The 18,324-nt window shown below is 42.4% G+C and overlaps 1 long non-coding RNA gene across 1 annotated transcript; it reads left to right on the top strand.

Moving 5' to 3' along the window:
- The first annotated feature begins 601 nt into the window (after positions 1–601).
- On the top strand, positions 602–5,891 carry LOC144993509 (uncharacterized). Its single transcript, XR_013657067.1, has 3 exons — positions 602–2,210; positions 5,064–5,170; positions 5,253–5,891. It is a non-coding gene; the product is annotated as an uncharacterized LOC144993509 (long non-coding RNA).
- Positions 5,892–18,324: the final 12,433 nt, after the last annotated feature.

Below are 18,324 nucleotides of genomic sequence, written 5' to 3'. Positions count from 1 at the left end.
CGCTTCATCAAAGGTAAAGCTATGGGAGCAAAGTCATGATTGACAGTTAGGCTCCTGATTGAACTCTGATGATGGTGTAATAAAAGCATTTCTATTGTCGCCATGCAAATGTCTGGTTATTCCCTGTCATCACATATTTGGGGGGGGGCATGTTAACAGAATCATCATGCCCCCCTCCACCTTGAGGCTGCTGAACTGTTGTTCAGATGATTCAAAAATCTAAACAGCAACAGAAGAAATCCTAACAGATTAACCCTTGTGCTATCTTAGATGACCCCCCCCCCCCTTGCATTGAGGTGTTCTCCCTACCATGACAAAGGTGGATAAAGGTGGAAAGATTTCATGTAATCCATGGACACCAGTGAAGATCACAAATCATTGAAGAAAAAAGGTTCAGAGCACTGTCTAGTGGGTCTAGATCAGTGTTTTTCAACCATTTTTGAGCCACGGCACACTTTAACCTTGACAAAAATCCCGCGGCACGCCAGCATCCAAAAAAATAGAAGAAGCAGAAACTCATAGTCTGTATTGATCTACAGCCCCAGTCCCTCCATGATCTCACGTGCATTTTTGTGATAATTGTGGCAGAAAAGCTGGAAGTTGCAGCTGTTTTTTCTAAAATATGACATAAAAGTTAAGTTAAAAAATTTACAAACTGTGTGTTCGTTGTGGTTTCAAGACGTTTAACAAGGATGACTCATTGTACGCTGGGGGCGCTATCACTTTAACCCAATGCATCATGGGAGATGTAGTGATGGCAGACAGACTCTCTTCTCTGAGCATCATTGTTTTGTTCTCTTGTTCCACGGTCTGACACCGGATTCTGTGGAAAGCTACACCGCTAAAGACGAGCTTTAGCTGGTATTTCTGTTGGAACTGAGAGACTTTATGAGCAGAATCAGAACAAGGAAGTGAAGACTTTAACCACTTCTGATTGGTCAGACTGATGACGTGTGATTAAACCTCCAAGATTGATTGGTGGAGACAGTTAAAGGGGCGGGACTTTTTTCGCAAACAGCTTTAGTTGCAGCTAAATCGCAGTACCGTCATTCTTATCAAAATGTCTTTAATAGAATCAAATAAACGCAAAGAAAAAATACTTTTATGATCTTTTATGTTCCTAACTACTCAGTGTTTTATCAGGGCCTGTTTGGATGAACAAAGAGCTGATTTCCTGGAGATGGGAAATGTTTTTACATCAGTGAAAGAGGGTAATTTCCCACAGCACCCCTGACCATCTCCCACGGCACACTAGTGTGCTGCGGCACACTGGTTGAAAAACACTCCCAATGGTAAAGTGTCTAGGATAGACCAAGGGATACACCTCATCATTTAGTGCAAAGAACAGAGTTTGAACACCTTTCCTCGTGGCTTTACTCTGTCACAGCGTGCATATATTTTATTGTATTTCTGCTGCTGATATGTGTGCAGGACTGTTATTGGTTAGTGTTTACTTGCCTCGTGGCTTCATCCGCTGCTCATTATGTTCTGTGGATGTGCTGCATTCTCCTTCTGCTGAAGATTTTATGGCTGATGTGTATGAGTCCCAAAGCGTTTTCCTCCTGTGGAAAACACATTTTCTTCCTCCGGCTGTTTGTCTTCTTAAATACCAGTAAATAATTTACAACTTTAATTCACTTCTTTTGTTTCTCTTTAGGTGATGGAAGTCACTCAAATGCCAAATTCATGGCTCAGATTTGCTGCTCAAGGCAACAAATTGCTCAGGTGTTGATCTAATTTTAGCCCAGCTCCTGTCAAAGTTTGACCGCCTACTGAAAGAGGTAATCACACGCCACAATGCATCTCATGACTCAACAAAGAGAGGGAGGATAGCTCGCCCCATCGGAGAGGTTTGAATGTGTCAGAAAAAGTGGTGAAAAACGATAATAAAGACAGGAAGTTTACAGTCGAAGAGCAGCGTTTGCAGCTACAGGGAGCAATCCTGTGGAAATGATACAGCAAGCATGAAGCAGTCCACACAGCAGCGTAGGTGGTGACATTCAGTGGTAAATCCCACAGTGACACTCAGCATGGAAACAAAAACACAAGTCCGGCGTCTTAACTAGTCCTGTTTCTTGTCTCAGACGGCTGGAAGGTCAAGGTCATAACAGTGAAGGTCAAGGAGCGACCTGAGGAACCTGCACCTGCAAGACATCTGCATTTCTCTGAGTCACTACAGCCAGGATTTTCAACGCTATGCCATTCGCCAAGTGAGTAATGGGAGCAGGGGCGGAGCTACAGACCCTTTTCCTGTGCCGTCAGGCAAAATGGCGACTGTGTAATGTTACTTTTGGTTTACAGATAAACAGGCAAAATTGACAACTAAATGGTATATAACACAATTCTACGTCAATAATAGAGGGTAACCCTATCAACATTTATTTTACAAATGTCCTACCGACCTGCCCTACCTTCCTTTGGCTCTCTTATAAACCGTAAATCCTGGAAGTGTTGCTTGTCTCTTCTTGATACCGGTTTCCAATAGCTGCTGGGTCTGATGCTCCACTCACATCGGTCGCGATTCGCAGGTCAAAAGAGAGGCGGCAGACGCCACAAATTTACTGCTCGATGCCTGGCCACGACGCCTTGACGCCCTGGCCGTGGAACAACCGCCAACGTTTTTCTGGACTTCATTCGTTGTCACATCACGGAGAACATGGACGATGTTGAGCGAGTAGTTTGGGTTTATGTGTTTTAGAGAGCTCCACTGAGGCGCTGGCGAGCACGTCGCTGTGTCTGGATTCCCCAGATCCTTCAGAGTCTCTCCCAGTGGACTTCACTGCTGCAGCGGGAGCTGCGCCGGGGTTACGACCGTTTTTAAACGTTACTTTCTGTCTGTCTGTGGCCCAGTTTGAGCATTAACCTGAGAGGAGAAAAATAAAGCTGGAGGGTCTTTTCATTACTGTGTTGATGGAAATAATATAAAACATCCTAGGCCCACGGAGCCAGAGTGAGTGCAGCCGCTACGACGCCACCCACGACGGCTCTCCATCTGTCGGGCAACAAACACTTAGGTGGCGGCGCCCGCTAGCTCTACCGGACCCTGGGGAGCGGAGCTCACTAGCTCTGTACCAGACGCCCAGACCTTGGATCGCGTCTGAACATGGACTTAACATTAAAAACCTGATGCTCCTGACAGTGTGAATGCAGCATAACAGGTGATCGTTACTATTAGACAGTGGTCTCCAATAGTGGCCTGGCTCTTTAAGCACCGTGTCTTCCCCGTGTCATGAGGACAGGTGTCTATGGTTACGGTTTGTGTTGCAAGCTAGTGCAGAGTTGATTTGATTTTTCTTTTAAACTTTGCAGAGTGGCATACACCAAAAAAACTTTCTGATAAGGAATCTGCGCGACATTTTGGGGTGGATTCTAAATGCATCTAGGAATGGATGGACGAGACATCTGCTTGGTTTGACATGCCTGGTCCTACAGTCAAACCATCTGGCAGCAGCAGTGTTACCATAAAAACATCCGAAATCTCAATTCACCAGACGGCACAAAATTACATTTATCAATTAAGCTTTATTTATAATTATAAGCTGTTTACTGTATTTCGAGGTGCAAAGTGAGAAGTGGCAAGGCTACAAGATGACCAAGAGGCTGTGGCAGTGGCCTCAATAAGCAGATGGATGGATGTGGAATTATGTGGTGTCAGAAGGTGTGCAGTGTTTTTGTCTCCAGAAGAGACTTCTTGTCTGGGATGCTAACATCAGCAGTTATCCTTGATGGTTCCACCAAGTACGTCCAACCTGCTGATGTTTGGAAAAAGGTCTTCAAAGACAAACTTTGAGAGCTGTATGACAAATGGGCTGTCGGGGAGGAAGACAAGGACATCTGGCAGGACTTGGACAGCGCCTGCCCTGCGTTTGAAAGTTATGTGGATAATATCAGCTTGGCTAGAAATCACCCCAGAAATGATCAGAAAATCTGTCAAGGATTGTGAAATAATCAATGCATGTGATGGATCTGAGGATGATGAACTCTTTCATGGGAGGGTTGGACGGATGTAGGCCAGCGCCTGTGGCATCACTGGCAGTAGTACCTTAATGTACCTTACTGTTCTCATTATTTCAATAAATGTTCCTGAAATGTTCCTCTTTCGCAAAATGAACCCGTTACTATTCTATCTGTGATGAAATACAAGCCGGTCTCCAAAAGATGTCTCTAATAAACTGGTTGACGGTAAACTAAGCGGCAGCTATTTATTTTAGGAATAAATGCTGGGGCTACTGTTATAAGATATACGGTATACATATATATACCTGTAAACGTGCCACTTTCTAGGCAATCTTTCTAGTGCATACGGATGACATAAAATCATGTTAATAATCTTCTACTTTAACTATTGTGTTTACTACAAAAGTAACTCTGTATTGGAAGTTCTCATAATAATACTGGCTCAAAAGATATTCTGTGCACATTTGCTGCATGCTGATACATTATAAATAAAGCTGGAAGGAGTCTTTGCCATGCATGGTCAAATGGACTTCAGTGAATGGAGCTAAATCTGTGACATGTGGCTCTGATGTCTGCAGGAAGCAGCCAATGACTCTGGTTTGGTCCTCTGACTAATGTCTCCTCTTTTTTCTCAAATTCTAGCGTTGACGTCATTCTAAATCTCAACCTGATTCGGTTGGCAGAAATGTTTGTTGGAGTTCAATGAATCAGGTGGAGATGCCACTTACACCATTTTCTAAGAGAAAGTTTTTTGGTTTTCCAATGAATAAATTACTCTTGACTATTGTAAGGAGAACACAAGACTCATGTTCATAAAAATGTAATTCTTCCAACACTTGATGAAAGCCCTCTAAAGTGTGCGCTCTCTGTTTGCTCTAATGTTTCTTCTGTACCACATCGTGTCACATTTCAATCGGCCTCTCTAGACAAAGGCACACCTGAATTCCAAACTCTGTTCACTCTGTGTGGTAAAGCAAAGATTAGGACAAGGCTATAAAACAATCAATCCTTTAAATGAAGCACAAGAGGCTTCATTATTTTAGGATTAAAGAGGTTAAGAACCCCTAAGACCGTTTAAGGACATCCTTACGCTTCTATTTATACAGTTGGTCCTCCGGTCAAACACCTTGTTCCCGAACAACCTCTCCTACATTAATGAGGACGATCTGCCTGGAGCCCACAGCCCTGTTTGCTCACAGTCACATGGATGCAGGTAAAGTAGACCTGCTTGGAGTTTCCCAGATTGAACTTGAACTATTCTGATGCTCCTTTCACTGTTCTATGCAAATACACAGAAACGTTTCAGCTGAAAAGACGTCGGCGTTCTCATCAGACTGGTGGTTGGGGACTCAACGTCACATCGCCGCGTTGTCATGGTCTTTGCTTTCACCCTGATTCCAGCGCAGTGCTTCATCTCTCATGTGTTCCAGCTGTTCCAGCTAAAGACCGACTGTTCCTCGTGTTTTCTGCTTGTTCATTGTGTCTTAGCTTACGGTTCAGCACTTCCTGCTTTGACCGACTGTCTTTGACCCGTTTTCTGTCCCTGGTTAGACTCTAGTCTGTCCTCTTGGTGCATTGGTCTGCTTTCTATCTGTGTTTTTGACTCTGGATCACAGACTTTGGATTTGTTTGCCTTTTTTTGTAATGAACCTTAGCCTCTCCTGACTGGATTTCCATGGCCGCTCTTCGTCCAGCGTTGAATTAGGAGCAAAACGGACCATCTTTTGTCTGGAGCTGAATATTTTATCAACTGTTTTTTCTGGTTTCTTTCACCCTGGTGCAAAGTAAAAATAGAGATACTAAACAAAAGGGAAAATAAGAAATTAAAACGCATTAAGCTTAATCTGTTACTGCATAGCAGTATAATATTTTGGAGAATAATTTTGAATATATTGAAGGAAAAGATGACTCTTGGGACAAATCTGGGTGGAAAAAAACAACAACAGTTTTGTAATAAAGAAAATGATTTCATAAAATCTTAATGCCCTTTTTTTTAGTAAAAAACCTAGACGGTAAAAAAATAAATATGCATCACATTAAAATAACTTATCACATAGTTTTTACTTTCTGGATTAGAAGGTAAAAACATTTTTTAATAACTTTTTTAACTCTCCTGAGTTCTGAACGAGTCTGCTGAAAAACCTGCAGAGCAGAACGCAGAGAGGTCTGCAGAGAAAAGCTTTTTTCACCTGAATGCTTCAAACTGATCGCAGACAGGAGGGAAGGGGAAGCATTAGAGTGTGGGATCAAAGAGAGAAGTTCTAGATGCACAGAACAGGTAATGAAATCCTGAGCATGCATGCTCCTCACGTCTCAACACCAGGCCTGCACTGCTCTCAGGCCGCCATTTGTGGATGGTCGGTGGATGTCGATGATCGGGGCTGGGATGGCAGGAGGAGGATAGTGTCTGCTGCAGGTAAAACTAAAGCAGACGAGGACTAATGTGAGTGACTTATAAAAGCTGGGATCAATGAACACCTTGGAAGACCTCAAAGAGCATATATCATGCAAAATCAACTATTTGGAGCTTTAGAGTGTATTAGAAAGTCCATTCCTCACAAAAAACAAGGCATGACGTCATGAGCATCCACACGAAAAGTGGAGCCTCAGAGATTGAGTCGTCTTACTTCCTTAGTGTGCCAAAGGTGTTATGATCCTTTACATGGACATAGTCTACTCTGAAAGGCTTAAGAAAAACATGAAATATATGTCCTTTAAGGAATGACAGTTCATGAAGAATCTCCACCATCTACTACTCAGGTGGTGATGAAGGACTTTGGATGAACCATCCACAGGCTCAAGTCTCTTTTGACAGGAATCAAATTCTCTGGTGGTCGCCTGTCCAGAATTGTGTCCATAGACTTGACCACCTGCTGCGTGTGGGAGGAGCTACTGGTAAAGGTTTTCCACCTTACTACTACATGTAACCATTGACTGTGGATCTCATGTAAAAGTCATAAAAGACACGGATGATGTTTACAAATCAGGTTTATCTGTGTTGAATAGCTCCAGAAGCATCAGGGATCATGTCTGGGTTTATGACATCATTCAGAGATTCTCCCGGTATGAGCTTCACCGTCTGCTGCAGGAGGTGCAGCTGAATGACGGACGCTTTCAGCAGTACTTCAGTCTCTGTGACCCGGTTTGAAGACCTGCTGTCCGAACGACTCAGAGGAGGGGAAAAAAGAGTAAGATTAAAGCCGCAAGCGGCGCTACCCGGTCCCACCGCCCACCTCTGCGCAACTGCGCCGCCCTCACCGACCTCACCGCCCACCTTTGATCAAGGCTAGTCAAAGCTGGTTATGCTAATTATACCAACAATGCTAGTTGTTAGTCCTGTGCTCAGGTCTCTGCACTGGCTCCCTGTACCTCAAAGAACAGACTTCAAAGCAGCTCTGCTTGTGTACAAGTCTCTCCATGGCCGAGCACCAAAGTACATCTCTGACATGTTAGTGCCATATCAGCATCATCAACTGACTCAAAAAAACACATTGCTTTAGATGCTAATTATGCTAACCATGCTAGTTATGCTAATGTGGCTAAAAGTGCTAGCTTAGCGATCAGCATCATCAACTCACTCAGAAAAACACATTGCTCCATTGGTGAGAGCTATATGTTATAAGTATCTTCAAAATGGCGGCTTTTCTGTTGATTTTATCTCCATAGCAACCGTTTTATGTCTAGGTCGCATTGGGTTGACGAAAAGTTTCAGACGAATCGGAGAAAGTCAACTTTTTGTTGTCCTTAGCAACAGTGGTTTTATGCTAACCACACCCACATTCCTTATATGTCCATATCCAGTGTTTTTCATTATGTTCAGTTCCTGACATGGAGGCATGCATTCAAATTTCACATTGAAAAACATAGGAGTTATAAGCTCGCCACGCTCACGCCGTTGACCATCTACAACTTCTAATTCCAACATTTTGTCCAAAGTAGCTTGCCATTGAAGTTTTGAGACGATTGATAAAAATCCCGACAAGTTTACGTTTGTATCTGGTAGTAAAGGTGCTTTTTATAAAAAATTCAAGTTGGCGGCCGTTTCCCGATTAATGCCACCGCGCATGGAGGCAGTTATGTAACCCCTGTGCTTTACCCCCCATCTAGACCCACTAGACAGAGCTCTGAACCTATTTTCTTCAATGATTTGTGATCTTCACTGGTGTCCATGGATTACATGAAATCTTTCCACCTTTATCCACCTTTGTCATGGTAGGGAGAACACCTCAATGGAAGGGGGGGGGGGTCATCTAAGATAGCACAAGGGTTAAAGCATTTTGTGAATATATTTTATGTTTATTCTACTTTTATTTTTCTAGTGTGTTTTACTTTATTGTACGACGGAGTATTAGGGCCACCAAAAAATAAATTAAAAAAAGTAAAATTACGAGATTTTATCTCGTAAATTTATGAGAAAGAACTCGTAAATTTAGGAGGTTATTGTGGAAGTGAGCATGCAGAGCAGCATGCAGTGAACGCCGCGCAGCAGCAGATCAGACCGACTAAACTTAGTTGAACAGGTGAGCTGAATGTTTATTGATAACGTTCCAAATGTCTGGAAGCTCATTTGTTTGATTTATGATTTATTAATGTTTTATTTATTGATGGTTGGTTTGCAGGATCTCTGCATGAAGCCATCGGTGTCCCTGCAGCTGTCCGCTTGAATCCTTTCTTCCTCCACCAAAGGCCAGATCTCTACGTTTGTGTGACGCTTCCATCCGAGGAGGAGCACTTTTTTGGCATTTTCAACGTTCTTATACTAATGTAACAAGACTGTTTTCATTCATCTTTGTTGTTTAGTGATGAAACGTTCCATCTGGAGGGGGGGGGCGTATGTTACACTGTTTACTTCCGCATTGGCGCTTGGATGACAGGTTCATGACGTAAGGTCACAGATGAACTTCAGGGTTTGTGAATGAAAAGGAGAATAAAGGCTGCAGCGGTCCTCTACACCCAAACGTGTCTCTGAGCTCCTTATTTTACATATGAAAGTCCGCTTTACCGACACCGAACCCCAGAAAGACGGCTCCAATGACAATAATATGATTTTGAGTCGCCAAAAGGTTCAGAATCTCTTTGTTTTAAACCTATAATAATCCGGAAATAAAGCTTCACAAAAAGCTCCACATATTTCATCTTCAAGCTAGCCTCCGATATACAGACAACTTCAGTTTTTTGTCCTTGTTAATCTATGACTTTTTTCTCCTAAATTTATGAGAAAAAATCTCGTAATTTTACTTCTTTTTTTTTGTGGCCCTACTACTCCGTCGTCGTATTGTTTCAGCGAGGCCGTTTTCCTGCTGCAGAACCAGTGAAGGAGCATTTATCTTTAAATTAAATAATAAACCGTGTTTTTCTTGACATCCATCCAGCTGGAAATCTGCTTCTTTTTTTAGGACTAGCTCTTAAAAAAAGCGTCCACTAATCAGGACAGCTTTGGGCCGTGACATGTTGATGATGTAATCAGTGGGTGGAGTCCAAAACCAACATGCAGGAGAAGCTGATCATCCTCCTCAGGAACTTTATGACTTTTTCTTTTTGGCACTGAAGCAGGAACGAAAAGTTCGTCTAGTTATGGCCCGCAGCAGCAGTCACTGACTGCAAGGACCATATTGTTTTCGCAGTTGGAACAATTTCGGCGCCTTTCAGCGAAAACTTGAAGAAAAGTCACCAAAACGTGCACACACTTGGGATAAATTGAAAATGAATTTTCCACAAAGTCAACGTCACCCCCCCGAAGACCATGACATCACGGCGAGCGATCCCGTAAAAAAAATGAAGGGGCCGAAAAGAAATTCTGTCAAAATTCAGTTAAGAAACCAAATCACACGTGTTGGGGATATCCCAAGAATGTTCTGAAATCATTATGGGATGAGTGAAGTCTGCAACATTCTGCTAGACTTTTGCAGTGGTCTGGATTTTAATCCTGACTGAGATTTCACTCTGGACCTCCAGCGATGGCGTATACTTATACAGTAAAGCGATTTTCTACCTACAAGGCCCAAAGCGCTTTACAGTCACACACACATTCACACACTGGCACCAACCTCCCACCAGAGGCAAGGTGGGGTTCAGTGTCTTCCCCAAGGACACATCGACTCATGGGCGTGCAAGGCGGGAATTGAACCAGTGATCTTGAGATCATGGGTTGACCGCCCTACCGCTGCACCAGGGTCGCCCAGCAGCAGTTCGGGTTCTGCTCCTCACCAGTCCTCTCCAAACCCTTGATTCCCAAATGAAAGGCAGACTTTCATCAGTTCTTGGTCCGGTTAAGACGTTTCCCGCCCTGATGACAGTCTGACAGATTGCAAAATACTTGGAACGTGATGAGTTAGTGAAAAGTGCACTGCACCAGGGGGCGCTGTTTTGCTGTTTTTGAACTAAAATGCAATAGATTTGAAAATAAATCGAATACATGGAAGGAATTACAAAGTACATGGCTGAATTGTCTGTTGAATTGTCAATTGCAACGTAATTTTTTAGATTACGTGATCAAATTGTTGATTGAATTGCTAACTGAGAATGGTGCATCTATTAGAATTATGGGTAAGGACCCCCCCCAAAAGGGTAGTTCTACTAATCAAGAACGTTAACTATAGTAGATTCTTCTGTAAATTTCTGATCTTGGTGAATTTACTGGAGTTGGTGGTTTACTGAGTTCTTTGTGCTTCTCGTTTAATGGGCAGGATTGGGGTCTGCTAGCTGTTAGCTTTGCTAACGTTGTATGAGGTCAACTTGAGGTCATTTGAAATGTTTGCCAGCCTCCTAATGAAATACTCCTCTTAAATGTTATTATTGAAATACATTTTTTTCATTTTGGTGTTTATTGTTGTGATGCATTGATAATGCAGGTAATAACATCTTTATGCTTTTTTTTTTCGTTTTTTATAGTTCTTTCTCCGGGTGTGTTACGCCCCCTTTGTGTCTAGGGGCACCGAGGCGGCATAACATGAAAAAAGTAAAGGTTTGGCCACCAAAGTTGATTGTAACAAAAAAAAACACCAAACGAATGTCTCCATAAAATATAATATAAAGTTTTATTTACAAATAAACAACAACCAGCAACAACTAAAAGTGAAGCTAAAAGGCTTCAGGGTGAACCCAGGCCAAAATAACAAACAAAACCCCAACTAACTGAAACATGTAATCTTACCTGCAAAAGAAAGAAAAGGGAAATCAAAGACAGAACGCTAACCTCCCTAACCGAACAAAAACAGGAGAAAACATGCACTAAACAAAATGGCGGTTCACCCCTACAGCTTCACTTAAACAAAATTATAAACCAAAGGAATAAACAGAGTGGGCACAGACAAAACCACAAACTACGAAGAACTACGAAGTGCAACACAAACTAAAACAAGTGGCCAAGACAAAAACAAAATGGAGAAGAGGGCCAAGCTGCAGTGGAGGCTGTTGCAGCAAGGCTCCCTTCCCACCGGCTGGAGGTCCAAGTGGTGCTTTTAAGGCTGCCTCCACCAGCTCTGGACCAATTGGAGGCCACACCCTTTCCACCACACCTGCAAATAATGATAGACATACAAACAAAGATCCACAAAACACAGAAGTCCCACTCCGATACAGAAATAATACACAAAACACAGAGCAAACAGAACCAAACAAAACCAAATACGGCCACAGCCGTAACAGGGTGTTTGAGACCGGAAAAGTCTGTTGGTCTGGACCGAGTCGTCTTAATCTGGTCTGGAGCGAGTCCTGAACCCTGCGTTTGGTCTGTATTCAGACTGCCGTCAAGCTGACTTACCTGTTTCAAATCAAAGCTTGTAAACAAAACCACATGACTAAAGATCTCTTCAGTCATTGGTCAGGAAGTACGGGGGTGGGGCAAAACAACTAGAAGCACAAATGATGGAAGTCCTGCTCTTTGCAGTCCTTTTCAGGATAGTTCCCCGAGTCAAACCTGAGATTCCTAACCGTACCGTAACGATAAACAACCAGTAAACCTGCCTGCTCTATGCTGCTTCATGGTCTTACCCCCCTTCCCCTCCTATTATCACCCTCCTACCCCCCCCTCTCTCTAACGTCCCTCTCTCTTCTTCCCCTCTTTCCTTTTCCGTCCGGTCCAACACCAAAGATTTTCAAACATGATTGAAATTAATAAAGTTTGGCCTCAATTACAAAAGGGGTTAATTCAGACATACCTTGGGTTTGTCTGAAGATGAATAACCCTTCTTGTTAAAATAAAATATGTCCAACACAAGAGGCCCTCAGCTCTCATCTGTTTGCCTAGCTGTTGGACAGGACAAGTTAAAAAAAAAAAAAAAAAAAAAAAAAAAAAAAAAAAAACCTGAGATTCCTCTGAACAATTCTGAACGTCGGTATCAACGTCAGGTTCAACACTTTTTACTTTGGTCCGGTGGAGGCGTGGTGCACGGCGGTTACCAAGGAGACGACGGCTATGAAGGTACGCTGATACGTGTTGCTGACGTATAGATTGTTGGGAAAACAGTGAGAAGTGATGTGGATCACATTAAAATTGTTAAGGAAAAAAAACGAGTGAACTTGGTCCAGGCTCAGGTTCGTTTTAAAATGCCTGCCTATATCATATAAAATCAATTTTTTGAGCCTTAAGTGTTGAAAATGTTCATTCCTCACTATAAACATCCCCTAAGTGGTAGTTTGATCCATTCAAGCATGTCTGAGTATTCCTCAAACAACCTGCTCTCTGAGCAATCCACCAAAACGAGCTAGACCTCACATTGTGACATCACAAAGTGAGGAGGAGTCTGTGCTGTCAGCCCTGCCCCCGGGCTAAAAGACACACCCACTTTCTCAGTGGAGATAGCGGTGATCAGCTTAACGCTTTCATGTTATATTAATGATATGAACATCCATCTTTGGAACAGTTCAGATGTTGTTTGTTGCGCTGCAGAGGCCGACTCTAGGATGATGTCATCAAATGGGCGACACCCACAAGGAGGGTCAGACTCTTTCACACAGAGATCGCCTCAGAGATCGAGTCATATGAGCTGAAAATAACTGATATTTACTAAGATATTGTTCTTCAGTGTGCCAAAAGTAATAAATGATCATATATGGATATAGTTTACCATAAAAGGTTTAAGAATAGCGCGATAAAGACACTTTAAGGAATCAAATGTGTCTAGTCTGAACACACCCTCAGCTATTTGAAGTTAAGCGGATTATGTCTCAAACTTTTTGGACATCCCTCTAATCAGACCTGTTATGAAGGTCTGAGATCTGTAATAGCATAAAAGCAAAGTTTGAACAAGTTTAATCCTAAAATAACAGTTAGCCAGAGGTTTATGAGATTAATGAGCTACTTTTACCTCCAGCAGTAAAAGCTGTTAAATACAGCAGAGCGTTATTCTTCCTAACAGTATGAATTTTTAATTCTCTTAAGGTCAGACTGGGACACCATATTGACTTAATCATAATGTGTTAAAATGAAAAGGCCATCAAAACACGGGTTCTCAAAAGCACGCCATTAACCTTGAATTAGAAACCAGCCCCCTTCCTGAAACCCAGTTGTGTGGCGCTTGAACAAAATTTTGCAGTTGACGTGGAAAAAGGTTATTAAAAAAAGCATCTACTCTGTAGGCTGCAAGTGTTCTGATGTGTAGGCTGATGTTAGAGTAACTGCACACAATGTGGGAAACATCGACATAAACAAGCTGATGGACAAACATGACTGATCACAGCTAACCTCCATTAGCTGCACATCACTCAGTGTAAAACAGGAAACACCTCCATACTTCATGTCTGCTTAACCATTTCCTTCATCATCCATGATGTCCATTCATTTTGGTCCAACCATGCACTTATTTTGCTTTATTCAAATCGTTGTGAATCTGGAGCGGACAAAAAAATGCAGTTGGAAAAAGATCTTATTTGTGATGTAGAAAATGTGCTGGGCGGGGCCAAAGTCTCCCTGCTCCGCCCCCTTCTGATGCAGACAAACAGATCCATGAACGTTTTTGTTTTCCTGGTTTGAGGTGGAATCTGGATCAGAACTGGACGGATGGATGGATGGATCTAAAACTGCTGCCATTTTTGTTGCACCGGTAATGTTAGGTTGGGGGTTCGAGGGGCTGTGAGCTAGCAGGAGAGAATGTCAACAAAGGCACTATGGGAAGTGTGGGCAGGCTTACCAAGAGTCCCGCCCGCAACTCAAAGGTGAATTCCTTTTTATTTTATCCCTTGTGCTATCCTAGGCACTTTACCATTGGGAGGTGGGTCATCTAGACCCACTAGACAGTTCTCTGAACCTTTTTTCTTCAATGATTTGTGATCTTCACTGGTGTCCATGGATTACATGAAATCTTTCCACCTTTATCCACCTTTGTCATGGTAGGGAGAACACCTCAATGGAAGGGGGGGGGGGGGGGGGTCATAGGATAGCACAAGGGTTATACTCCCCTGACTTTAACCCTGAACTCTGGCTGAAATCCGCCTGAACTTGTTTACTCTGGGTATGTCGGTTCCAACAGACCAGATATGAGTTAGAGTAATTACGCTCCACTTGGTAACCCTGGGTTAATGCACGTGCACAGCAGGTACATAAAGACATTCTCAATGGATCACTGATTTCTGGAGTCACCATGAAAACGCGTGGAGAAAAAAAGAGAGCTATACTTCAGTGAGACGGAGTCTGAGATTTTAATGACGCCGTATGAAGATTATACGTCCATCAAAAAAGTAACTTGGCTGCATCATCAGCAAAAGAAAGAGTTTCTGCTTGGAGAAAAAGAACAAAGTAAACGCACGAGTTTCTGATCTTATTTCCAATTACATTATGATATAATATTTATATATATATATTTATAAATATAAAAAACGCCCCTCTCCCCCCTCCGTGGTGGTTTCTCCTCCAAGCTGGGGTCCTCCACCAGAGGCCTGGGAGCTTGAGGGTCCTGCAGTCTCTTAGCTGTTCCTGTTCTTGTCTGGACTGAGAGGTCTGAGGTCTTTCCAGGTATCTGTTGTTGGGGGTTAATGCCCCCAGTGCTCCAATTACCACCACTGTCACCTTCCCTTTCCAGGCTTTCTCCAGTTCTTCTCTGAGTCCCTGCTATTTCTCCAGTTTCTCATGTTCCTTCTTCCTGATTATCCTTCGTTTGCTATGTTTTTTTCTCAGAGAACCCAGCCACTGGGCATTGCTGTTATGTGCCGTCTCTTTCTCCCATATGTTTTTCCAGTACTGTTCAGTTTCCTGCCTTGGTGGGTCTGCTCGGCTGTTTTGACCCTGCCACTGGCAGTTTCCAGTGCTTCAGGTATGGGCATCTGGCTGTATCTCTTAGGGACTTGCTTTCTCATTGTACCTCTTTGAGCCTCTGTCAGCTTACTCACATCCTTCCGAGTTGCCTTGATTTTGGCCTCTAAGCATTGCTTCCATGGTGCGTATTGTTTTCTCCCATGGTTGCTCTTATAGCCAAGCATCTGAAGGATCACTGCTGTTGAAGTGTAGGCAGTTCATTGGTTTCTGTGATGGTTGTGGTAGGAATTGGCCTCAATTCACAGTTTCCAGGAGACTTTCTTATATCTTATGCCTTCTGCTTTGGCTGTTGAAAAGTTCTTTCCTTGTTGTGACAAAGTCCTCCCGAAGGATTCAAACTACAGCGTCAGTATACACAAATCCATTTTTTGTGTCTTAGAAAATTAAAGTGCATAAATTTAGCTTCATGTTCACACTATCAGGAACAGAGAAAAAAGTCTAAAACACCTAAAAATCTTTTCTGGTTTTGATTTAAATGACTTTGATTTGACTAACATTTTACTAGTCTTTCACATTTCTGACATTTGGTCCTGATGGAACAATAAAGATGTTTTCTTCACCTCTCTGCTTCTTCCCTTCCTTTTCGGTCTCTTGCTCTGCAGGTCCTTCTGCTGGTAAAAGGCTTTCCCAGAAGGTAACTGGTAACTTTTTTCGCCTCTATTTCACTGCAGCAGGTCTTCAAGCAGGCTTTTTCCTGCCAACAGACCATTTCAGCAGACAAGAGACGGCAAAGTGTACTTCTACTAGTAATCAGACTCAGATGACAAGTTTAGGAGGGAACAAAGCTGCTCTTGAAGAACATGCTGTGGACCTGGAAAAGGCCACGGTGAAGAGGTATTGTACTGAATTCTCTTTTGAAAAGACTCATTTATGTGGAAATATGAGACATTAACTCTGATCTTCATTGATGGTTATTTTTTTAATGACTTTATACTGCAGTTTTATCCTAAAGTACATGTGAAAGTTCTGCTATTCAATGGTCTTTTGTGTCATGTTACCCTACAGGCCCAGAAGGGAAGCATGTTCTAACCGTGTTACATGTTTAAAGCCATCATGGCTGTGAGCAGTCGTCAGACTCTCTTATGATGACGTTAGCTCTGGTGTTTGCAGGACAGCAGTCAGCTGGTCTCATGAAGCCAGAAATGGACCTGACCTTTGCAGGTCCTCCAATAATAGGTCTAATTTTAAATAAATATGTCAGTTTAGAGGTTTAAACCCACTTTTTAAATGCTTCTGCTTTATTTTCCTTTCATACTAATTCTGGAGGGGAAATCAGAAAATCTGTTGTATTGATTTCATTAAAGGTTACTTCTGTGTGTAATTGGGGACATATTTTCATGAAGTGGATGGACCAATCTCTAAAGGCCGTGTCACATGACCGCCATGTACATTTAGTGTACAGTAAACCCTTGTTTTTCACGGGGGTTACGTTCCAAAAAGAACCCGTGATAGGCAAAATCCGTGAAGTAAAAACCTTTATTTTTTTCCTACAATTAATATACAATTAAATACTCTATTATACATTGAAAAGAAAGAACAAACCATTTTACAGGCTCAAGCATTTGTTTCACAAATAAAGGTACTTTAGAAACGTTTTTTTTTTTCAACAAATAACATCTGTACTGTTCTGTACTGTCAAATAATAATTTTAATCATCAATGTGAACAGAAGGCTTCAAATCGCGGAGATTAGCCCCGCCCACCGCGACCCGAGTAACAGGATTAAACGGGAGAAAATTTAAAATGATTATGAAAAAAATACAAAGTACAGTCGAACAAATAGTGAATCAGGTGTATTTCACTGCTCTACAGACTGAGCTGCTGCATCCTGACTCCATTCTGCAGTGTTTTGTTCTTTTGAAGCCCGCGGTGCAGCTGTGTTTGTTTGGGAGAAGAACATAGTGATTGGCAGATGTCGATCTTTTTTATGGGTTTTTAGAGAAACTCTAAATTGCAGGAGAATTTGCACGTACGTAATGTAAATTTGGCAAGCTGTTTTACGTACGTGTACATTTTAAACGGCAACGTTACTGACGCACAGGTAGATAAGAAGCGGAGTAATTTTTTAGCCAATCAGAATGCAGAACACAATGCACGATGCAAATCCGTGAAGTAGCGAAACCGTGAAAAGTAAACCGCGTTATAGCAAGGGATCACTGTATATTGCACGTATGAAAATTGGTCATACGTGCAATATACCTGGAAAAAGTGAGAAAAGTTGTGGTCTTCATGTGAGATTTTCACAGATGTATCAGAACCCCCCCCCCCCCAACTCTGCCAAGCCCGGCGCAATGCCGTGTTCACACTGAACACGTTTATGTGTTCATAATCTTGATGCTCAGACACGTGTGGGAGGAGTTACTGTCCAAAGGTTTTAGCCTCACCGCTACATGGAAGCATTGCCTGTAGATCTCTCATAACGTCATTGCATGGAAGACTTGGATGACGTTTAGAGATCAGGTTGATTCACTCTGAAGAGCTCTAGAATAGCATCGGTAATGGGTTCATGACGTCATTCAGAGATTCTCCCGGCATGAGCTTCACCATCTGCTGCAGGAGCTGCAGCTGTATGACGGACGCTTTTAGCGGTACTTCTGTCTCTGTGACCCGGTTTGAAGAAAATTAAAGTTAGAATCAGACTTTTTTATTTTTGTGTCCATACAACAAAATCTTCTTATCTTTCAGGAGAATCTGTGTCTCATAAAGTCTTTTCTCCCTCACACAGAGACACAAACAATCAAAGTTCATTGCTTGGAGAAAAGGCGGTAACTGTATTATTAAAAATATTTTTTCTTAACTTTTCTTCAATAAGTGCATCGTTGCCATGGAAACCATTTCCTGTCACTGTAGTTAAAGAGGAAAGAAATCCCTCCTCCAGGTAAATGGCGTCCAGTTCCCTCCTAAAGCGTATTAAGAACAACTTTGAGAGTTCATGTCATCCTTTATTCGCACAAATTCAATCTCTTTTCTTTCAGTCACTATCAGACAGAAAGCAGCAGATGGATCTGTCTGCAGCGCTGACGATGGGAAAAGAGCAGCTTGGAGCTGCACATGTTGCCTTTACCAACAGACCTCTTGGGCTCTGATTTGAACAGCTTCATGACGTCATAACGGTTT

This window comes from Oryzias latipes, chromosome 1 (genome assembly GCF_053564925.1).
Source record: "Oryzias latipes strain Hd-rR chromosome 1, Olatipes_Hd-rR_3.1".
Taxonomy (NCBI): Eukaryota; Metazoa; Chordata; class Actinopteri; order Beloniformes; family Adrianichthyidae; genus Oryzias; species Oryzias latipes.
This window is presented reverse-complemented; position numbering and strand designations above follow the sequence as displayed.